Genomic DNA, 8,713 nt, shown 5'->3' with positions numbered 1-8,713 from the left:
GGAAGCTGTGCATCCAAATAGACTAGGATCCCAAAAAGCCAGTACATGCAGTAGAAATAAGTCCCAGTGCCTTTATCAATGGCTTCTCAGTCAGCCCCCATTTTCAGCCACATTCAGAGAGTCCTCTTTGATCACATGCTCGTTCAGTCCCGGTCCAGCTGGATTTGGTGAGCTCCTATTAGAACAGGCACTCTACCTCAGTGGGTAGACCAACCCCTCGCAGTCCTGACTTCCTTGCTTGTCTTCTCCCTCCTTCTGTTCTTCAACTGGACTTTGGGAACTGAGTTTGTTGCTCTGATGAGGGTCTCTGTCTCTATCTCCATCCCTCACCAGACAAAGATTCTATGGTGATATCGAGATAATCATCAGTGTGATAGTGGGGCAAGGACAGTTCAGGCACCCTCTCCTCTGCTGCCCAAGGATCTAGCTGGAGACATCCCTGTGGACTCCTGGGAACCCCTCTAGAGTCAAGTCTCTTGAAAACCCTCAAATGGTTCCCTTAATGTAGATATCTTCTTCCCTTCTCCTGTATCTGCCCTTCCTCCATCTCCACTGTCCCACTCCCCCAAGCTCTCTCCAGTCTTTCCTTTCTCCCTTCTCTTTCCCCTTCTCCCCTTCCCCCAACCCCATCCCCACCGCTAGCCCTACCCCCATGCTTCCAACTTTTGCCTGGCAATCTTGTTTGCTTCCAATTTCCAGGAGGATCTATACATGTTTTCCTTTGGGTTCACCTTGCTATTTGGCTTCTCTAGGCTTGTGAACTATAGGCTTAATGTCCTTTGTTTATGGCTAGAGTCCACTAATGAGTGAGTACATACCATATTCATCTTTTTGGATCTGGATTATCTCACTCAGGATAGTGTTTTCTATTTCCATCCATTTGCATGCAAAATTCAAGATGTCATTATTTTTACCGCTGAGTAGTACTCTAATGCGTATATATTCCACACTTTCTTTGTCCATTCTTACATTGAGGGGCATCTAAGTTGTTTCCAGGTTCTGACTATTACAAATAATGCTGCTATGAACATAGTTGAACAAATTCTTTTGTAGTATGATGGGGTATCTCTTGGGTATATTCCCAAGAGTGGTATTGCTGGATCCTGAGGTAGGTTGATTCCCAATTTCCTGAGAAACCACCACACTGATTTCCAAAGTGGTTTCACAAGTTTGCATTTCCACCAGCAATGGATGAGTGTTCCCATTACTCTACATCCTCTCCAGCATAGGCTATCATTGGTGTTTTTGATTTTAGCCATTCTGACAAGTATAAGATGGTATCTCAAAGTTGTTTTGATTTGCATTTCCCTGATCACTAAGGAGGTTGAACATGCCCTTAAGTGTCTTTTGGCCATTTGAACTTCTTCTGTTGAGAATTCTCTGTTCAGTTCAGTACCCCATTTTTTAATTAGGTTAATTAGAATTTTAATGTCTAGTTTCTTGAGTTCTTTATATATTTTGGAGATCAGATCTTTGTTTGATGCAGGGTTGGTGAAGATCTTCTCCCATTCAGTAGCTTGCCTTTTTGTCTTAATGACAGCGTCTTTGGTTTTATATAAGCTTCTTAGTTTCAGGAGGTCCCATTTACTCAATGTTCCTTTTATTGTCTGTGCTACTGGGTTCTACGTAGGAAGTGGTCTCTTGTGCCCATGTGCTGCAGACTACTTCCCACTTTCTCTTCTTATGCCCAATGCAGCTTTCTTTATTAACTAATAGCCATAAAACATATTCATAGCATACAGAGGGGAATCCCACATCACTACCTGGTATAGGAATCCTCCTCTCTCTTCTCTTCAAGACAAATACCAATCCAAGGGCACAAGGTACATCTACCCATAAGTCTTGGGCATTTGAATGCTTGGTCCCCAGTTGATGGCTGTTTGGGGAGAATTGGGAGGTGTGGAATTGTTGAAGGAACTAAGTCTCTCTGGGAGGCTTCAAAAGACTTAATTCATTTCCAGTTAGTTTCTCTGCCTCCTGCTAGTCACTTAAGGTATGAATTTTTGCTCTTCCAGACACCTGGTGCCTGCTACCTCTGTCCCATCATCATGGGCTCTAGCCTTCCGAAACCTTAAGCCCCAGATAAACTCTTTCTTTGGGAATTTGCCTTGATCATGCTGTCTTATCACAGCAATAGAAAGTTAACTAATCCAGATAAAATAGTTCTCTCCAAATTTGAGGATTCCAACCACACATCTTAAAGCTTCAGTTTCTAAACCAAGCAATTCATTGTGATCAAAGAAAGTTTGTGTACAATTAGGTTAGATCAAATTCTACGTTAATACTTCTTTCAGGAAAATATATTGCAAAAGAGTGGGAGCTCATAGTACATTAAGGAACCCCATTTTCTCTCGTTTGTAACTTGTGTTCTATGCAGCTGAAAGGTCTGTTCTAAGCAGCAACTGCATTTTAGGAGAACCCTTTTCTCTGCTTTCATGTTCCGCTGAAAGTTCCTTAGCCACTCGAGACAACCTGTTTCTGCTTAGCAAACATCTTCTTTGTTTCCTCATCTTTTCTTGGGAAACAATTTCCCTTTTCCTCCACATTTAATGTCAGTCTACATGAATGTACTTCCCCCGGGCCCTCAATCTCCAAAGGGGGTGTCTGCTCACATCCTGCATCCGCCCAGCCCCTCCAAAGCCACGATTACCCTCACAGAACTCTCAGAGCAAACTGGATGCATTGGCCTTTTCCATCACGCTTGATATATGAGTATGTGTCTGGCGGGTTTATTAACAGCAGATTTTAGATGCTAAGATAAAGTTTACATAATTGGGACACTCGGCAGATTAAAATATAGAAGGGAAAATTTGTTGGAATGATAACCATCCTCCTCCCACTCACACAGGGATGCGATATGCAGAGCTGGAAGATGACAGGATGTGAGGCATAAACGAGGAGGATACACGGATCCCTGGTTGAGGCATCTCCTCCCACCCTCACTCCTCAGCACCAACACTGCATCACCAATAACTGCTGGACCCCTCTGGGACAGACAGGAATGCCTTTGAATGAATCATGCTGTAAGACTAGCTAATAGCCAAGTACAGAAGAGGCCAAACTACTTCATCTCATGTAAAGTGTTTTGTCAAATGCTGCAATTTGCTACCAACTGAGAATATTTTCTCAGGAGACCCTGAACAATAAATAGGAAGCATGCCAAAAGTCAGCACTGCTCACAGTAGGGGCTGACAAGCTGTAGGCTCTCCCAAGGGAGAAATCTAGAAGCCTACATCCCTCATTGTGATCTTTACCATGAACTCTCAGCACAGCTCTGCAGGGCTTATGGCTCTGGACTCTAGTATGCAACACAGGATTTTGTACTATCTGCATTTTTATATTCATCTGTATAGCTATAAATCAAATTGAAAATTCTGAGCGAACATAACTTTTCTCTCAATTCAGTTATCTTGTGAATATAGCCTTCTAGATGCTCTAAACTCTGTTCTAAGTCTTCAAATGCCCAAGAACCCTCCTTAGATTACATATCAAATTCCTTCCCCATTCAGCCAGAGAATAATATAACCATCATGAGTGTATGGATTATTTTGAGCCTCTGGTATTTGATACAAAGAACAGTTCAGGATAATGGTTTTCAGATAATGAGGAGCAAACTATGGACTCAAAGCATTCCCGCTGTCTTCATTTTAAAATTTATAGAGCATTCAATTGTGAGTGTGGAAGGGAAGGGGCTGATGTGTGTTCCACTGTTTGTGGGAATTTGTTCTTTCTTTACACCATGTAGTCCTAGGGATCAAACTCAAGCATCAGGCTTGGTGACAAGACCTTTTACCCATGGAACCGTCTTGCTGGCCTAAAGCAGCTACCTTCCTGCTAAAACTGCATCTGCATGACATTGGATATCTTAGTTACCTGTCTCCTTGTGATAAAAGCAACTTAAAAAAGAATTGGTTTACTTTGGCTCATGGTCCCAGAGTCTTCTCCATCATATGGAAATCATAGCAGCAGGAACTTGAGGCAGGAATCTTGCATTTACAGCCAGGGAGCAGAGGAAGATGAATGCCTATGTTTGGCTAGCATCTTCCTTTCTACAGTCCAGGAATGGAGGCCAGGGAATGGTATCATCCTACTATAAACAAAAATTAGGGTGGGTTTTACTGGAGGTGGGGGAGCACACATTTAGTCCCAGCACTCAGGAGGAAGAGGAAGGCAGATGTGAATTCAAGGCCAGTCTGGCCTGCAGGGAGAATTCCAGGGCAGCCAGGACTGTTATATAGAGAAACCTTGTCTCATCTGAGACAGACTCAAGTCAGTATCATAACCATGAACTGCTAAAAAGAAATTTTAAAAATTATTTAAATGCTTCCAACATATATTAGCACAAAGTTACCATTCCTATTCCAAAAGGGAAGAATTAGAGCGTAGTGAAGAATGGTCTGACCAAACCATGACCAAGACCCATCAAGGAAAATGGGACTTATGACAGACTCATGTGGACTCCAGAGGCACTGGGTAGCCCCAACCCTCCAGTTCTGCAGATTACTGCATGGACAATCTCTTAATGCATCTCCTCTCCATGTAGACAGCTTTCCTCCGCACGTGTCCTGTGATTCTGCAGTCTCCACTTGGATCTCCAATTCAGTGTGGGCTTCACCTTCACAATGTCACACAGTGGTTTCTCCAGACCTCCTTCCAAGGAATCTGCTGCTGCCACGCATTGCCTAGCCTTGAATGGTCTTCAAAATGGATGTGCAAGACTCCCTGACTCCCTCAATCTTGCACGTTCTATGTCCGTGCTTTGCAAAGGTACCATACGAACAACATTACCGAGTTCCACTGCCTGCATAACATGTGGCCTGGACCCCTTAGAGCACCTGTGTTACAATCCCAGGAAAATACTTCCCTAGGCAGTTGTTGTTGAAGAAAGTGAGTTTCCCCCAGCTGCATTCCCCTGTTCAAGCCGTTTCCTTTCAAACAAATGTGGATTTTAACGACCTGGAGCCTTGAGTGAGCTGTCTTCCCTTAAGACCCTTGAAGGTGGGATGTTTGCTACTCAGAGTTACGGCCTGTCTATCAGCACACACCTTGCAGCACTTTAACTTGCTTAGGATCTTTTCCTCCTCTACAAACTGCTGCTTTTTATATCTTTCTGTCCAGCGTTTGGCTTTTATTTCCGTGTAGACCTGGATAAACTCAGTAAAAAGAACCACGCCACTGATCATGTGTTGAAATTTCTTCCACCAAACAGATTACTCTGTTATCCTCACATTCAGTTTCTCTCAAGTTCTCAGGACATGGGCAGAATGAAGAAAGAGTATTGGCCAAAGTCTCACACAAGAGCCCCTATCCTAATTCCTGATAGCGTCCCTGTCCCCTCTGAATCTCTGTGAGCTGGACTTCCGCTAGCTACATTTACCGCACCAGCCTTGTCTTCCGCCAGAATGCCCTCTTCTGCTGTCCCCAATCTTTAGAGCTTCTCTGACCCAGAGTTCAAAATTCTTCCACATTCCTGCCAACAACACATCCAAAGACCTAAGAACCACTTGACTGGGTTTATCATGGCCATGGCCCCCTTTCTTGGTACCAGTTCTCTTAGTTTCTGTGATATTCTATTTAGATAAACTTAAAGTAGAAATGGTTGATTGTGGTTCACAGCTCTAAGTTACTATCCATCACCCGGAAGTTGGGGCAGGAATCTGGGGCAGTTCTAGGATGCTCTCCATCTTGCGGAAGTTGGGGCAGGAGTCAGGGGAGCTGCTCATCTCCCATTCACAGTCAGAAATAAAAGATGGGTGTTCATGCTCAGCCAGCTTCTTCCTTTTTATTCCGTTCAGGACTCAAGCCCAAAGGATTGCGCCACTGTTCTTTAGAGTGGATCTTCCTACTTCAGCTAATGTGATAAAGGTAACCTCACATAGGCATGCCCCAAAGCTAGCCTACTGAAAATAAGCCATCACAAATGTATCCGGAGACTTCTCTTTTAAGTGATTTAGAGCCTGTCAAATTGACAATTAATCCTATCACATTGGGACAGTGAATAAAATTCTGTGTTTTACTTTCTTGTCTATAAAAAGAGACTATTGGTATTTATTGAGTAGATAATAGAATATTTATAGCAATGATGTTTCCCATTTTACAGATTTTCACAACATTTATGGACTAGGTAATAATTAACATGAATAACTAGCAGGGCTGAAATTGTCATCTATAAAGTGCTTGTAGGAAGGATAGCATTTATTCTAAAGAACAAATGATATGAACTAAATGAGTTGATATATGTAAAGCACTTACTAAAGAGTATTTGATAAATGTTAGTTATTATGACAATCATCTACAGAATCTTTCCAATATTCTGAGTTGAAAGAAAACAAAATTGGGTAGCAAGTATTAGATTTTCACTTGGAATCTAGGTTCTTAGCATAAAGAGTATCTCTTAGCTTATAAAGAACAACTCCAAATACGGTCATGGAAGTAAGTCATTTTCCTCCTCCACCCATTTGTGCTCTTTCCCTTGTAAAGCAATGTGCAGGTAGAAGCGGAGAATCGTGTCACCAGGGATGAGGAACTGGAAGAAAAGTTTGTATTTCAGGCCACTCATCCCTGACTTTTTTCAGATCTCACAATGCTGTGAGCAAATCCTTCCTGGATGAGAGAAGACACGCACGTGTAAGCTGGAGACACCAAATGATGAAGTATACAGCTTCCTGTTTGCCTCGGTGAATGCCTCAGAAAGCATGATACTGAGAATTTAAAAATTCTCCACTCATTGTCACCACCCACTCACCCACCAAGCTCACTCAGAATGGCTGGGATGAGTCAGGAAACAGGTTGGGTAGCGCAGACCTGGGGGAGGATTGTAGGCTATGCCTGGCTTACTCAGTAGCTTACAGAGATCAGTAACCTTGGCATTTTGATGGTTTGGGGACAAAGAAATGTGACTTCTTAAAGTCACAAATCTGAATCCATAAGGCATTCAGAAGAGATAAATCCCCTCTAAGGAAATGAATGCCTACTTTCTGACAAAAATATCTCTGGGTGAGTCATGTCTTCTGATGCTTGGCTTCTAGGTAGGACTGTTTAATTATCTCAAGTCATTTCATTTTCCCTTCTATGATCTAGATACTGGGTCATCTTGAAGCCTTCTTATACCAGCTTCATGTTGGCTCCAGCTGGTCTCCTCTGGGTTTTCTTTGTTTCTCACTGTGGTGGTTGGAATGAGAATGCATCGTGCCCCCTTAGGTTCAGATCTTTTAACACTTGGTCCCCTACCTGGCAGCACCATTTGGATAGGTTTAGGAGGACTGGTCTTCCTGGAGAAAGTACATCACTGCATTTGAGGTTTTAAAAAGCATGACCCATTCCTAATTCACTCTCTGTTTCAGACTTGGGGTTTCAGATGTGGACTCTCTCGCCTCTCGGCTTCCAGCTCAACCACCATCTGTACCGGCTGCCACACTTCCCTATCATGATGATGATGGTGTCTTATCCCTCTGGAACTGGAAGTCCAAATAAAATCTTCCTTCTAGAAGTTGCCTTGGTCATCGTGTTTTATCCCAGCGATATAAAAATAACTAATATATTCACCATAGCATCATGTCCCCTTTGTTCCTTTTCTACTGACCCTACACAGTCTCTAGAGCAGTGTTTCTCAACCTTTGGGTCTTGACTCCTTTGGGGGGTCAAAATGAGGTACTCATAGTGGTTGCGTAAGACTATCTGAAAAATTACAGTTATGAAGTAGCAACGAAAATGATTTTATTGTTGGGAGTTCACTACTGCATGAGGAAGAGTATTGAAGGGTTGCAGAGCAGCATAGGAAGGTTGAGAGCCACTGTGCGGGAATTTTATATCTAGTCTTTTTCTTAATCATTTTTAGTAACAGATCTGTGTTTTCTTACTATAAGATTTATATTCACATCTGAAATGTTACACACAACCTCAAAGGTACAAGCCTACTAATGTCCCTCCACAGCATTGCCGAAGATGCATGTGGGAGACCAAGTAGACATCTCTAGCACATAGAAACCCATGAGGCCCAGAAAGCCAGGCCTCAGGGCTATTAAATCTTCTTGTTGAAAGCAGGTATTATTCTCTTGCTGGGCAAAGGTAGTCTCCCAGGAGAGCAACACTCCCCTCAGACAAGAGCGTGGTAAAGTAAGGAAACAAAAGCCGGTCCACCTAGTCCTAAGAATAGGCAAAAACCCAGGTAGGTCACTGTTTAACAAAACCGCACATCTGCCTCCCACAAATATGATCAACTTGCTAATCTCCTCCTTACCAGCTACATGGATGTGCTTGTTCTCCTCCTTCTGTGGAAAGGATTTAGATACTCAACCATAGAATTTACCCATTTTCTTTCAGTTATTTTTACTATATTACGGTATAATTTTCCTACCGTAAAACCACCCATTTAAATTGTTCCATTTAAATTTAGCATATTCAAAATTGTACAGTCACTGTAACAATTTTATAATATTTTCTCAAATAAGAAAATATGTCGCCTGCTTATAAATCGCACATGAAGCGTCCTCCCCAGGTACGTATGCTGAATGCTTAGTCTCCATTGTAGACATCACTGGGAAGTGACTGGCTGATGACAGCAGCAAACCCTAATGCGTTCACAGCTGCATGGACTCTTGGGAATCAGAGGACTAGTTGGAGTGAGTAGGACACCGGAACCATGACTTAGGAGCACACACCGTATTCCTTTCTCTTCTCCACACCCATACCTCGGTCCTTCCTAGCAACCGTG

General features: G+C 42.8%; 1 long non-coding RNA gene across 1 annotated transcript; it reads left to right on the top strand.

The window, feature by feature from the left end:
• On the top strand, nucleotides 1–7,489 carry LOC125417618 (uncharacterized). The gene is made up of 2 exons (XR_007237177.3): nucleotides 1–6,677; nucleotides 7,344–7,489. It is a non-coding gene; the product is annotated as an uncharacterized LOC125417618 (long non-coding RNA).
• Nucleotides 7,490–8,713: the final 1,224 nt, after the last annotated feature.

The sequence above is a fragment of the Myodes glareolus genome, chromosome 14 (genome assembly GCF_982192425.1).
Source record: "Myodes glareolus chromosome 14, mMyoGla1.1, whole genome shotgun sequence".
Taxonomy (NCBI): Eukaryota; Metazoa; Chordata; class Mammalia; order Rodentia; family Cricetidae; genus Myodes; species Myodes glareolus.
Note: the sequence above shows the minus strand (reverse complement) of the source record. Positions and strands in the feature narration are given on the sequence as shown.